We start from the raw sequence: 13,432 nt of genomic DNA, 5'->3' as shown, positions 1-13,432 counted from the left end.
AATCTCTGAACACACAGCACCAACATGTCATCAAGGCAGCAATGTTCAACCGCTGTGCTGCGGATGATCTGCTGGGGTGCTGCTGAAGTTTGGGGGATGGTCATATATTAGTAGGGCCATTGGGAGATGTGAGCCTCCACCAGCAGCACAGTATGCCTTTGCCTTGTCAATTGTCAAAAAACCGATGGTGTGCCTCCACAATTTTAGCACCTTGTCAGTGTGCTGTGAGATGAACAAAGGTTGAAAATGGCTGCATCAAGGGATGGATGGGAGTGCCGTGGTGAACTTTGCCTTGGGTGAGAGACCCACCATTTAGAGAGATCCTTCAACCTGTAGTCCTGGTAGGTCATCATATGGGGCAGCTACGCACATGTGGCTCTAGCCCTGGCATCTCCTGACAGTCTTGGTCCCGATGCTGCTGCTGGTCATTGTATTTGGTCAGCAAGCCTTGCCAGGCAGAGACATCAGCATGTGTGTTAGGTAGGACAAAATCAGTGGCAAGTCTCTTTTCACACATTTCTGCAGTACATTTATCCACGTAGGGGTTAGATCAAATCCTCCTAATGTTCCTTCTGGTTAATGAAAAACAATGCTACTCCTGACATCTGAAATGAATCATGTTTTCCATCACTCCACGCAAACGTGCCGTTGAGTTGTTAGCATTTCATCATCTGGAAGACAACAACACACACACCCCCAACTCCTTTCAATTTGGAATTCACTAACCACCCATGGACAGTCAGGTACCATGGATCAGCTATCATTTTTTTGATTTTGCAGAGAATGAGAATGGCAAGCAAAGCACACCCAGCCTTCCGCATAAAGGCTGGTTACCTGCATTTTCACTGGGAGTTCATGCCTATCCTTGATTTGGGACAATTGAGTTAAATCCATATCTCGTTGAATCTGATCAGCCGGCACCACTGAGATGAGATCACTTGCTTGACATCACTGCTTTTTAAATCAGTTTCTTCTCCACCCGCATCCAAGAGAGAATACATGCTTGATTTGAAGTAAGGTAGCTGAACACTGTCCTTTAGCAGGTGTCAGGCACAATGAGGATCTATATTTGCATGTTAGAGGTTTGCCAAGATGAGCTACAAGGTCATAATTGCTGGAGGGAATATGAGCAGAATTGTGCCTTAAAAGATACTTGGGCCTCACTGATTCATTCAGGCCCAAACTCTGAATTTCTCCCAGCTAAGCATAACATGTCTACATCTCTCACTCACTCTCTCTCAATAGGGAATTCAAATTGTACACCAGCTATTTAAGAGCATTTTGCACTAGTGAGAGAGATGCAATATGGGACAGAAATGGCACAGCTTGTGTCAAGACACCCTCATGAGGGAAACATGAGGACACCCCCCCCCCACACACACACACAGACTCCTTGTGGATTGGAGAGTGTGAGGGAGAGTTGCCTTTTGCCACAAGCAGAAGGAAGTTGCACACAGCACAAATCAGTCTGGCCCAGTTGGACAAACCATTTCCCTAAGAAACAAGGAGGCACATTGCAAAACTCTCCAAAAGTCCTATTATGCATTTTTGAGCTGCATCAGCTAGAACAGGGGTGCCCAAACCCAGGCCCCTGGGCCACTTGTGGCCCACTGCGGGTCCCCATCCGGCCCCCAGGGGGTCCCCCATCTCCTGTGGGCACTTGGCCCTCACCCCAGCCTGCGCTGGCCCGCCACACGAGCTCTGTGCCTTGCTTTCCCTCGCTGCAGCTGAGCTCAGTGGCAGCGAAGGAAAGACAAGCCCAGCGCATGCGCAGGGCCCTTTATAGTGGGAAGGTAACGTGAGACTTGCAGGTGTCGCATTACTTCTCACTATAAAAGACCCTGCGCGCTTGCCGGATGGTCTCTTCCTGTCTTGCCCATAGGCTGGGCTGGGCTGGGCTCTGCTCCCCTCCCCTCCCCTCCTGCAACCTGAGCCAGGGGACTGCAGGAGAGAGAGACCCCCCACATGGGGGAGGAGGGGAGGTCTCTCCCTGCCATGCCCATGGGCTGGGCTGGGCTGGGCTCCCCTCCCCTCCTGCAACCTGAGGAGGGGGAGAGAGAGATCCCAAGAGAGGGAGCGGAGACCAGCCCAGACCGAAGCACATGCCTCCGAGGGAGGGAGCGAGGGCGGCAAGGCAGGCAGGCAGCAGCAGCAGATGCCGCCCTAGCTGTCGTGGAAGGGCGGTTAGGTGGGCAGGCAGGCAGGCAGGTAGGCATGCAACTGGGGAGCAGGCAGGCAGCCGAGTGAGCGGCCAGGCAGGAGCACATACCGCCCAAGCAAACGAGGGAGGGAAGGAGGGAGGACGAGGGGGCAGGCGAGCAGGTGGGTGTATGTGTGTGAAAGTGTGGAAGATCCCCCCTCCATTTGTGTGTATGAATGAGATCATAAACTGGCATGAAGATTCCCCCCCCCCCCTTATTAGGGTGAATGGAATCATAAACTGACTTGAATTCATTCATTCATTTTCCGTCTCTAATATATTCATTTATGCAAATTTATTCAAATTTGAAATGTAAATTAATTCTTTTTCTCCCAGCCCCCGACACAGTGTCAGAGAGATGATGTGGCCCTCCTGCCAAAAACTTTGAGCACCTCTGAACTAGAGAAAGTAAGGGGGGAAAGAGTTGTGACTCATCCTTCGTACACTAACAGCCCAATCTTATCCTACAATGGCTGAGCTGCCTATGGAGCATGAGCTGTATGCTGTGGGCCACTCAGGGACCAGACAACCCAGGAGAAGTAAGTAAAAAACTCTTTAGCTGGCGTAAGTCTGAGGCAACCAGGCAGGTTTGGGCCAGGAGGGGCAGACAAGATTTGGCTCACACAGCTGTTGCCAAGATCCTTCCCTCTCTTGCCCCTGGTACAGCCCACTCCCTGCCAAATTCACCCCAATTTGGGGGAGCCCCTAATCCGTTGCCCCCATCACTGACTTATCAGCGGGAGTAGGTGGAGGTTCAGAGGGCTGCAGTTGTCTGGGTGAAGCCTCTAGGCATTTGTGCTGGTGGCTGTGGCCCCACAAAATGGTAGAGCAACTTTCACATCCTCATCCAGTACTGAGATCCTGAGATCTGCCACTGTAAGGATAGGATTGGACTATAGTGTGCCCAGGAGGTGAAGAAGGTGCTATTATTTTTATCAGTTACGACTGATACCGTTTCAGCATTGATTCAGGAAAAATATAAAAACAGCTTAAACATATGTTTTGTTTCTATATATCTTTTTTCTTCTTTAGCAAAATGGGGATAAGTTGATCTTTGTTTTATCTGAACCATTGATTTATCAGTTTGAAATAATTCAGTCCCTATCTGAACCAGCCAGATAATGCTAAGTTTACTTATTTATTTTACAATTCATAACCTTCACTGCTGCAACTTTACAGTGCTCCCTTATCTTTTAATATCCATCTCTTTCTTTCTTTCTTTCTTTCTTTCTTTCTTTCTTTCTTTCTTTCTTTCTTTCTTTCTTTCTTTCTTTCTTTCTTTCTTTCTTTCTTTCTTTCTTTGGTTTATGCAAGAATGTAATGTGGGCCACTAGTTTTATCTTTAATGAATGATTATTATTGCTAATGAGAATGCATGTGTGATTATGAATCCTTATAATAGGAGAAAGGGAAAAAAAGTCACCTGCATGTTAAGCAGGATGAATTCTGTACTGTTTTAGACTGCAGGTCAGTGGATGGAATATTTTAATGCTCCCCATGCAAAAAGTGATCTAGTACATCAGGGACAGGGCTATTTTCTCTTTGACAGGCTGCTTAATTACATGCAGGGAGATTTTTTACAGGCTGCTTAATTACATGCAGGGATATGGGGAACATTCAAAATTTGACTCCCATCAGTCATTCGGAATAATGTGTAGATCCATTCTAAAATGCAAACAACAAATATGTATATGTGAAACAAGTTCTGACTTGGTTAACAAAAGGCAATACTGAGTGAGAGCTGGCGTGGATTAGAGCTTGAGTGCAGGAACTAAACTGGGAAGACTCCCTTCCTATCCATGAAGCTCACTAAGGTTGTATTTGTATTTTTTCAACTAGAAAATAGCAGGAAGTGACCTCACTAGCATGCTGCTAGTATGCTTCTAGCTCAATTCAAAAACAAATGACAAAAATGGCAGTGAATTCAAAAGTACAGTATATTGGGTTTTTACCATACAGATCCTGTCACCTGTCACCCTGACCCTTGTACAGAATAATTGCAATATTTTCTATTTTCTATTCTATTTCCAGGTTTTCTAGCCTCATGCTCACAGGGAAGATTGCTAGCATGGCGAGCGCACTAGAAGGTGAAAAACAAAAACAACCTTAGCATGCTATAAGGATTTTTAATAAAACAGCCCTCTAGCCTTGCACTTCTAGCGCTGGAAGGTGAAAAACAAATCCAGCCTGAATGACCTTGGGCCAGTCACAGTCTAAGAAGAGCTTAACCTATCTTACAGGGTTGTTGTGAAATTAAAACGAGAGTGCCCCTTGTATTCCACCCTGAGCTCCTCAAATGAAGGGTGGGATAAACAGTAAAAACATAAAATGTAATCAAATTAAAACCAACTACTTTCACAAAAAAGTTGGTAGTGGTGGGACTGAAAAGAACTTGCCAATCTAGGGATTATCTCAAATACTTAGCTATGGTATATTAAGAAGCTAAGGAGCTTGAGGCAATATACGTGTTGCTACCAGGAAAGGTCAGGGATATTCCCTTCTATGGCCATCCTTATTATGCTATTTGCTGTGCAGTTGAATTTTGCCAAGTGATTTTTAATATTCAGACAATTATCACAATCTGTGTGACGAGAGAAGCAGTGAAACATAATTCCCTAAATTAGTGTTGGGGAATATTAATAGATTCCTATGATATAGCTAGAAGCTAGTTTTTGGCGCTGGGCCAATGTAGTCCTGTATATGCAAGTCAGGCACCTCCATGATAAATTATCACTGGGGAACATACCTCATGCATTCAGAGAACACCAGCTGCTTCAGCTGGCAATGGGAACCCTCTGCTGGTTTTCACTCACTCTCACACACACACACACACACACACACACACACAGATACACATGCACATTTCTGGCTGTCTGGGTGTTGGTCACAGATGTGAAATGCCAGGATGTAAACTGGATGCGAACTATAGTTTGAGACCCCTGGAATGTTGTATCTTAGCACTGTGGTGGAACCAGTGGCAGGGTTGTCTTCAGAGGTCAGGCATGTGCTGGGCCAGAAGACCACCAAAAGGTCCACCAAGAGTCCCCACCATTCTGATTTACCATTGAGCATATGAGAGGCAGTGCAAGAGAATACTCAGTGTGTGAGACTCACTTCTTCCAATTTAAAGGAGCCCACTGTGGGGGCATGTTTGAGACACTCCCCCCCCCAAATCCTGGAGTTGGCATTGAGTCTGTACAGAACTGCAATAGCTCTGAGTCTCACAGGATTTGACTTCCGTCATATTAGTCAGCCAATTTATCAGATTTTTTTTTAAGAGGGCTTATACTAGGATGACGGAGACATTTAATAAGGTGAAGGCAATGTCTGAGACAAAAAAATACCATGTCATTTCCAGTGACCAGAATGAATGAATCAATATCCTTTCCCCTCATCTTCAAAGCTCCATGGTCTTTTTCATAGACCCAGTCCCAGATTCCCTACACTTACTGACTGCTTGCCAATATTCTCTGTGTTGCATTCCCTTTGTTCTACCTGCTTTCTCCCCATTGCTCCATTGCTTCACCCCAGCATCAAGTCTTTTCTAGTGGCTTTTGTTGGTGTCTCTCCTATATTAATTTTTTAGATTGTCAACCCTTTAGGGCAGGGAACCACTGACCAAGATGCAGCACCCAAATTTGCTAGACCTTAGAGCAGGAGTGCCCAAACCCCGCCCTGGGGCCACTTGCAGCCCTCAAGGCCTCTCAATGAGGCCCTCAGGGAGCCCCCAGTCTCCAATGAGCCTCTGGCCCTCTGGAGATTTGTTGGAGCCCACACTGGCCCGACACAACTGCTCTCAGCGTGAGGGTGACTGTTTGACCTCTCGTGTGAGCTGTGGGATGAGGGCTCCCTCCACTGCTTGTTGTTTCACATCTGTGATGCAGTAGCAGCAGCAAAGGAAAGGCCAGCCTTGCTTTGTGCAAGTTTTATAGGCCTTGAGCTATTTCAGGACCTTCATTCATTCATATAAGTTCATCTTTAATACATTCATTTATGTAAACTTATGTAAATTTATTCAAATTTAAATGTAAATTAATTCTGTTTTTTCCCCAGCCCTCCCCCCCCCCGACACAGTGTCAGAGAGATGACGTGGCCCTCCTGCCAAAAACTTTGGACACCCCTGCCTTAGAGGAAAGGAGACAGGGAGATGTCTTGCAGCATTACAGCCTTTCAATACCCTTAATGACCCTTGATTAGCCTGACTTCTCCTTCAAAGGAGGGGTGGAATAGGGGGAAGGCGGAAGGCATAGCGGTGCTGTCCCAAAGCTCTTTACAGCACTTTTGCGACGGAACACGTCGGCAGAACACATGGTCTGCTGGCACACTGGCTTAATAGGATTGGGTCATCAGTCTCTCTTCTCTAATCACGTTTGACTCTGTCACTGTTTTTCTCTTTTTCCTGTGAGAAGAAAGATATAGGGATCCCAGTATTTTATTAGTGGTCCCAAAAGCCACTTGAGGAGGGTGATTTTGAGTTGGCAAACAAGTGGAAGGAAAGGGGCTAAGCAGCCTCTTTGTATCATTCCTGACTTGTAACCTGCCCAAGCTCATTTTCTTTTATAAGAAACACGGAGTCAAAACAAAACATGGAACTCTGTATAGTGTGCAGGTTGAGCCCGAGTTTGCCCGTGCTGTTCTTCAAGTGCTGCGCCCAGGGGAAGGCTGACCAATCTGGGCAGACACACTTTGCAAAGTCAGTGATGGGAGGCATCAGGGTTTTTAAAAGAGGAGAGAATTACGTATCCTTTCACAGCCCTTTATGGTTGTCACAAGAGTGAGGGGTGGGGTGGGCAAGCATGCCTTCTAGCCCCTCGAAGCAGAGTGCCAGCAATTCAAATTGCCCCAGCCACCAGGTCCTCCATGCATCTGGCTTGACAATCCAGCGGATGCTCCTCAGTCAGCTGGATTTTTGGCCTGGATCCTGGAGCTGCTTGCTGTTTGATCCCTACTTTACAGTGACAGCTACTTGCCAGGGATGAACGCACGTTGTCAGGCTCCATTGCCCCTTGAGGATGCTCAGAGAAGAGGGATTACAGCATAAATGGTGGAAAGATTCTCGACCTGGAAGTCAGCCAGTGAGATATGCCTGAGAGGTGCAAATGATACTGTGCGCTACTTATTTCCATTATGATGCCTCTCATATTGTGTCATCTCTTTTATGGGCTGTTTCATGGCCTGTTTTGATGAGTTTGCATTGCCTAATGCTGTTTTTTATTACTGTAAGGGTCTGTGTGCCCTCTTCAGTGCGGCTGTCTTCTCTCTCCCCATGCAAACCGCTCATGAATCGCCTTGGCAGGCAACTCAGCAAACCGCTAAGTACTCTCATAGTGAGGCTTATGGTTCAGTGGACATCCGTGCCTCCTGTCAGAGCCGATAACCTTCAGGCTAGAGAAGAAGTGCAGCTGTTCAATCGCACTCACTGACCTACCATATTCTTTACCTTACCCTTCCCCCCCACCCAAAAAATCTTTCTTGTATGTTCAGCTCTAGCAACAATGGCCTGATGACACTTGTGAAGTTTCATTGGCGAAGAAGCCGCCATGAGGCATGAGACTTAATGAACATTCAAAACCTGGTGGCACAATGTGTTAGGAGACAGGCAAGTCGCATCCCTGTGTAAGCACACTTTTGAAAGTGGAAGGCATTACTGGCTAAGATGGGAGGGTAAAGAGGCCCCAAACGAGTCAACCAGGCATGGCCTGAGGGTACACGACAAAGCCACCCTTGGGGAAGTAAAGAAGCTGTAGTATAGCAAGGATGGAGTGGGCCAGTTAGTCCACCCTGGGTGTCAAGTACACCTGGGTGTAAAACACACCACTGAAGTGGACTGTGGAGGCCAGCACTACCCTTCACTTTGAGTGGTAACTCAAAGCGAAGGATAGACACAGCCTCCACCTTGTGATCCCCTGGTGAAGGCCAGGTCTACCAGCCTCTCGAAGCAAATAGTAGAGCTTGCCTCCATTGTGGAATCTTGAGATGGAAGCCAGGTCTACCCTTCACTTTGCGCAGCCTGCCCTGGGTGTCCAGTACCTTAGCTACCACACAGCTAGGGAGGTCTTGTCTGGTTGGTGCTGGATGGGTGACCATCTGGGAACTCCACATACAATGTACTTAGTTCCACCATAGAAGAAAGAAGCTATAAGTGCAGAGGTGGTGTTGTATATCAGCAGCTTGATTGGGCATTGGCAGAGGGCCCATACCAAGGATGGGACTTGTGACTCATGGACTTGACTTGAGTTGACAAAATGTGTGCTTTTCATGGTGACTCGAGTCACACATGTAAGAGCACTGACTCAGGACTTGGGGGTTTTACCCCAGAAATGAAAAAAAACTCAAATAGACTTGAATCAAGACTTCCTTTTGTGCATGTGACTCTGTTGTGTGTGTGCATGCTTGTTTTTTTTTTTTTTCACTGCTTCTGCAACTTAACTCATTTCTTGAAAAGTTTTGGACTCATGTCGAAATGATTTGAAAAATGGCTCTGGATGAGTTGTGATGGCTGCCCATTATGACTCGTGGGCAACTCAAATCAAGGGGGGCAGAGACTCTGAACTTGACTCAGTACTTGGGAAATGACATCAGCACAGCTCTGGTCCATACCTAACTGTACTGGTGGCAGTTGTAGCATCCAGTGTGCCATCAGATGGCAGGAGGAGGTGCCATGGGAGACCCAGTGCAGGGCTTTGGACAGAACCCCCAGCAACTTAGCAGCCTTAGATTGCAATCCTATGCACAATTTCCCCAATGAGCTCAAGACAGTAAATCTAAAGTGCAATTAGCAGCATTTCCGGGAGCAGAGAGAAGATCTGAAGTGTATCGTCTTTCTTAGGAGCCAAGCATGTGGTGGTGGAACAAAGACACTTTACCACTGGAGCGGAACTCCCCAAAATAGCAGATTCTGGGGTTAATTGGGAGATAATAACCCTAGCAGAGGAAGAGACAAACTCATCAAGGAAACGCCCTAATTCAAGAGAACTAGGCCTGATTTCAATACGGTCTTTTAGTAAACACACTAAACGAAGGCATGCTGTTACCCGGACACAGTTTAGTGAGCTCAATAAGAATTTACATTAGCTCCATCAACCTGAAGGGAGAGTAAAAGTGCATTAACCCTTCATTGTGAAGGGCAACCCACAATCTGCAATCTTTGCTGGCATTTTATGATGCTGAGACCAAGTTATTTCAGAGCTCAGTGCTTACGTGATCCCTTTGGACTCTCCCAGAGAGTTGCTGAGTACGGAATTCTCAGTGTCCCCTAGAAGTTGGAAGCTGTTGTGGTAAATGAAGAATTGGCAGATACAAATGCTATCTGAAGTGGCAAATCTGTTTCCAGTGCCATCATGACCTACATGCTCCTGTAGCTCATGTGCATTGGAGAAAGAAAGAAAGAAAGAAAGAAAGAAAGAAAGAAAGAAAGAAAGAAAGAAAGAAAGAAAGAAAGAAAATGGGATCCTTAGGCCCAGGACCTTAAGGGCAAAGATTAGAATACTGGATGCTTTTTGAGGTGCTGGAGATGACCTATAAAGCTCTAAATAACCTGGGCTCAGCATAACTGAGAGATCACCTCCAACCCCATGCTTAGTTCGGACCTTTAAGACCAACAGGGAATGACCTCTTAGGGCTGACCTACATCTTACATTAATAATGCAATTAGCTCTGATGTGCTTAATATTTCTTTCCTAGTTAGCAGCTGTGGGGATGGCACATTGACTGGGGACATGGTATATGTGTGTGTGTGTGGGGGGGGGGGAGAAGACCATAACCTTTTGCCTCTGCCATGGTCTCCATCTAGATTGATTAAAAATGACACAACAGGCAGAAAAGGTAATAGATGCAGTTGGAGAGTGGCAGGGTGACCAGATACAATGGAGGACAGAGTGCCTATACCTTTACCCATTGTATAGAAGAGGGAATTCTGTCAGGTGCAGCTTCTTAAACGCCTCCATGTTGTGTAGCACCTGCCAAAATTTTATCTTCTATACAATGGGTCAAGGTATAGGCACTCTGCCCTCCACTGTATCTGGTCACCCTGGAGAGGGGCTGGAGTGTAAGTCTGTGTAACAGACGTTCCCAGGTATAATCTTTGTTATCATTAGCTAAAGGTTAAGGTAAAGAAAAGCTTTCAGCCTGGAGAGCTGTTTTCAGCTAGAGGAGGCAACACTGAGATAAATGGAGTAATGATCCTTATGCATGAGCAGAGTCATAAGCTTAACACCTTTCCCCATTGCTATAGAAGGCGTCACCTGTTACAGTTCCAGCTATCGTAATGACAGAGGAGGCATCCCTGCCAGCAAAAATACAAATGTTTACCGACAATAAATAGCCTCGTATCAGAACCCTTGCAATAAAGGGGTGTGTGTGTGTGTGTGTGTGTGTGTGTGTGTGTGTGTGTGTGTGTGTCAGGCTCGAATCACCTCTCCGCTATTTGTGAAAGAGAGAAAATACGGCTCAGAAACAGGTGAAAACCGAGAACTGGAGGCTGAGGTGAATTGTAGTTGGAGGTCAAGGGGCTGTGTATAATCCGTGCACAGCTTGTTTCAATCAACAGTGCCAGGCCTTCCTGCGCAGCCCCCTTCCTCGGGAGGCTGTTCCGAGCTCGCGGGCTGCATTGACAGCCTGCATTTACGCTGAAATGAAGGCTGTTTTTTATAACAGGGAGCACACTTGGATGCGACGCCGCTGTCACAGTTGGACTCTCACTCAACTGCTTATCGGTGGCAGCAAACAATTTCTAGTTAAACTTTTTCCATGATTAAATCGGCAGGGTGCTTGGCGGCCTAGGGGGAAAAGTCAGAGTGGATGGTGAATCAGCGCAGAGTTTGGCTCAGCTTCCGTGCTCGTCTCTGCGGCTACCCTACTGTGGGGGCAGTGTAGGCAAACCACCCTCGCTTTCCCAGGGTTCTTTTATTACAACAGATGCTGCACAGGTACAAGATGTCAGGTAGTCTGCAAGCAAGAAGTGCATTGTGAAGGCACACCATCAGTTTTTTGACAATCAACAAAGCACACTGCTGGCAAGGGGCTCACATCCCCAATGGGCCTGCTAATAAATGACCCTCCCCCAACTCCCACAACACACCTGCGGACTGTTTGTGGCACATCAACGTGCCGCTGCACAGTGGTTAAAAATGACTACTGTATCTATTCTACTAGTTTGGTGGCCTTTTACCTTTCTCATCAGCAAGACCAGTTTGGCTGCACCCAGTTCTTGAGGAGGTGTTGCCAGGCTCCTGCCCAGGACATGGCAGAGGAGCCGCTGGCGGGGTTCCCCAGCCAGCACACCCTGCTTACCTGGGAGGAAGCAGGGATCCCAGCCCCCAGGAGTGGCAACAGATTTGAGGGAGCGCAGGTCATGCTTGCGCACGGCCCGCACAGGGAGACCCAGCTCCCGACCAGGAGCCACAGCTCAGCCTGGCCACTTGCCCGGGAACAGGCGAGATCTCTGCCTGATGTGCCCGAGATCTCATGAGATCTAGGGTCGCCGGAAGGGGCGGGCCCTGCTCTTCTGACCAAAAGCCTCATAAGAGGCTGGGAAGCCGAGGTGAGCTGTCACCAAGCTGGAGGCGGCTGCAGTGCTGCAGCGGAGACCCGGGAAGCCCTGTGCCTCCCGCCAGCCTTACCCAGACCTGGCGCTGGCCTGAAGGGGTCCACGTGGGGGATCCTGACCGGGGGGCGACCCCTCGGAGCCCTGAGCAGCAGGGCTGGTGGGCACCCTCAGGAGTCCATTCGAACCCCCTTCAGGGGGATCCCACACCAGGGGGGAGAGGGTTTGGGAAGAGTACCTATGGGGAGCAAGCCAACTCTGGATCCTGCCCAGTCTTGCCACCACCAGGGGGCATCACCATCCCACCACAGAGGGAGAGCTGGGCAGCCACTGCAGGGAGCTCAGGAGGGGGCAGAGGCAGAATAGCTCCACAGGCAGGAGGGGAGGAGAGACGAGGGAGGCGAAGCTCCTGCTGACCAACTGTGCTTTTCTGTGCTGTAACATGACCAATGAGTGTTAATCTATTGACCTGATTAAACCGTGCTCCTAAGCTCTTATTTCCACCTCAGTCATCTGTCAAGAGGGAGGGTAAATCCTGGGGCTTGCCAAGGGAGAGCCCCCCCGCAGATATGGACATCACAGGAGGTCACCCCTATTGGCTGACCCATCCTGTTTACTGCGTCTGTGCCACAGCCTAAGCGGATATTCCTTGCTCAGGTAGGCTGCTGGGATTGGAAACTCTACAATGGTGTTTTACAACACTCTCAAGCCCTCATCATTGAATTGTAAGAGTGGAGTGTGTCCATGCTCACAACACGTCTATGAGCATGCCAGAAGCCCCACTCAAACTGGGAGGAGGCCCCACAGACAGGGCTCAACCACAGAAAAGGCCCTGTGTCTGGTAACCATCTTCTTAGGCCTCCTAAAGCAGGGGCACCAGAAGAATGACCTTCAATGGAGAATGTAGTACCTGTGCAGACTCCTGAGTGAGCAAGGGGTCATTTGGGCCCCCTTAGAATTTAGACTTTGGATGTCAGATATTCCTCAGATATTCTCTATTTGCAAAATGCTTACCAAATATTAATTTGATATCCAATACTTTGAAATCAATTTAAAATTCAAAGTCAGACATCAGCAGGGGTCAGCTTTAGGCTCTCAGGTTTTGGTATTATTATTATTATTATTATATTCACATCAAAATAAATCTGAAATGTGCATTATCAGCTGATAATGATCGTATATACAAAAACCACAATATTTATCAGCTGGTAAATCCTCATCCACACAGACACAGACACAGACATCTGCCTGACGTCTAGGTATAGATGAGGTACCAATGAAGGACGGACACAGTGCCTATTATTATTATTATTATTATTATTATTATTATTATTATTATTATTAACAGTATTTATATACCGCTCTTCAACAAAAAGTTCACCAAACGGTTTACAGAGAAAATCAAGTATCTAATAGATCTGGGAAAGCTGACTTATAGTTCAGAGAACTGGAGAGAGGGGGGGACATAGGCCCAAACAGGCAACACTGTGTTCTAGAAAAGGCAGATATAGGCTCAAGGCCAATGGTAGGTGTGTACTCAGAGCCAGGCCAGAGTTCAAAGTAGGCAAACAGGCATCAGAAGGTCCAGGAGCATAATCAAAATCAGGTGGGAGTTGAGACCCAAGGCAGCTATAGAGGGTTGGAGGGGCCAGAAGCAGATGCAACAGAATTTCGTCTTTAACAGTGTA

At 47.4% G+C, this 13,432-nt stretch overlaps 1 protein-coding gene across 1 annotated transcript in view; it reads right to left on the bottom strand.

The window, feature by feature from the left end:
• Positions 1-13,432, bottom strand: part of TOM1L1 (target of myb1 like 1 membrane trafficking protein) — a 132,082-nt gene that overhangs the window by 81,142 nt on the left and 37,508 nt on the right. The gene's annotated exons all lie outside the window — the stretch shown is intronic.

Source organism: Tiliqua scincoides, chromosome 2 (genome assembly GCF_035046505.1).
Source record: "Tiliqua scincoides isolate rTilSci1 chromosome 2, rTilSci1.hap2, whole genome shotgun sequence".
Lineage (NCBI taxonomy): Eukaryota > Metazoa > Chordata > Lepidosauria > Squamata > Scincidae > Tiliqua > Tiliqua scincoides.
Note: the sequence above shows the minus strand (reverse complement) of the source record. Positions and strands in the feature narration are given on the sequence as shown.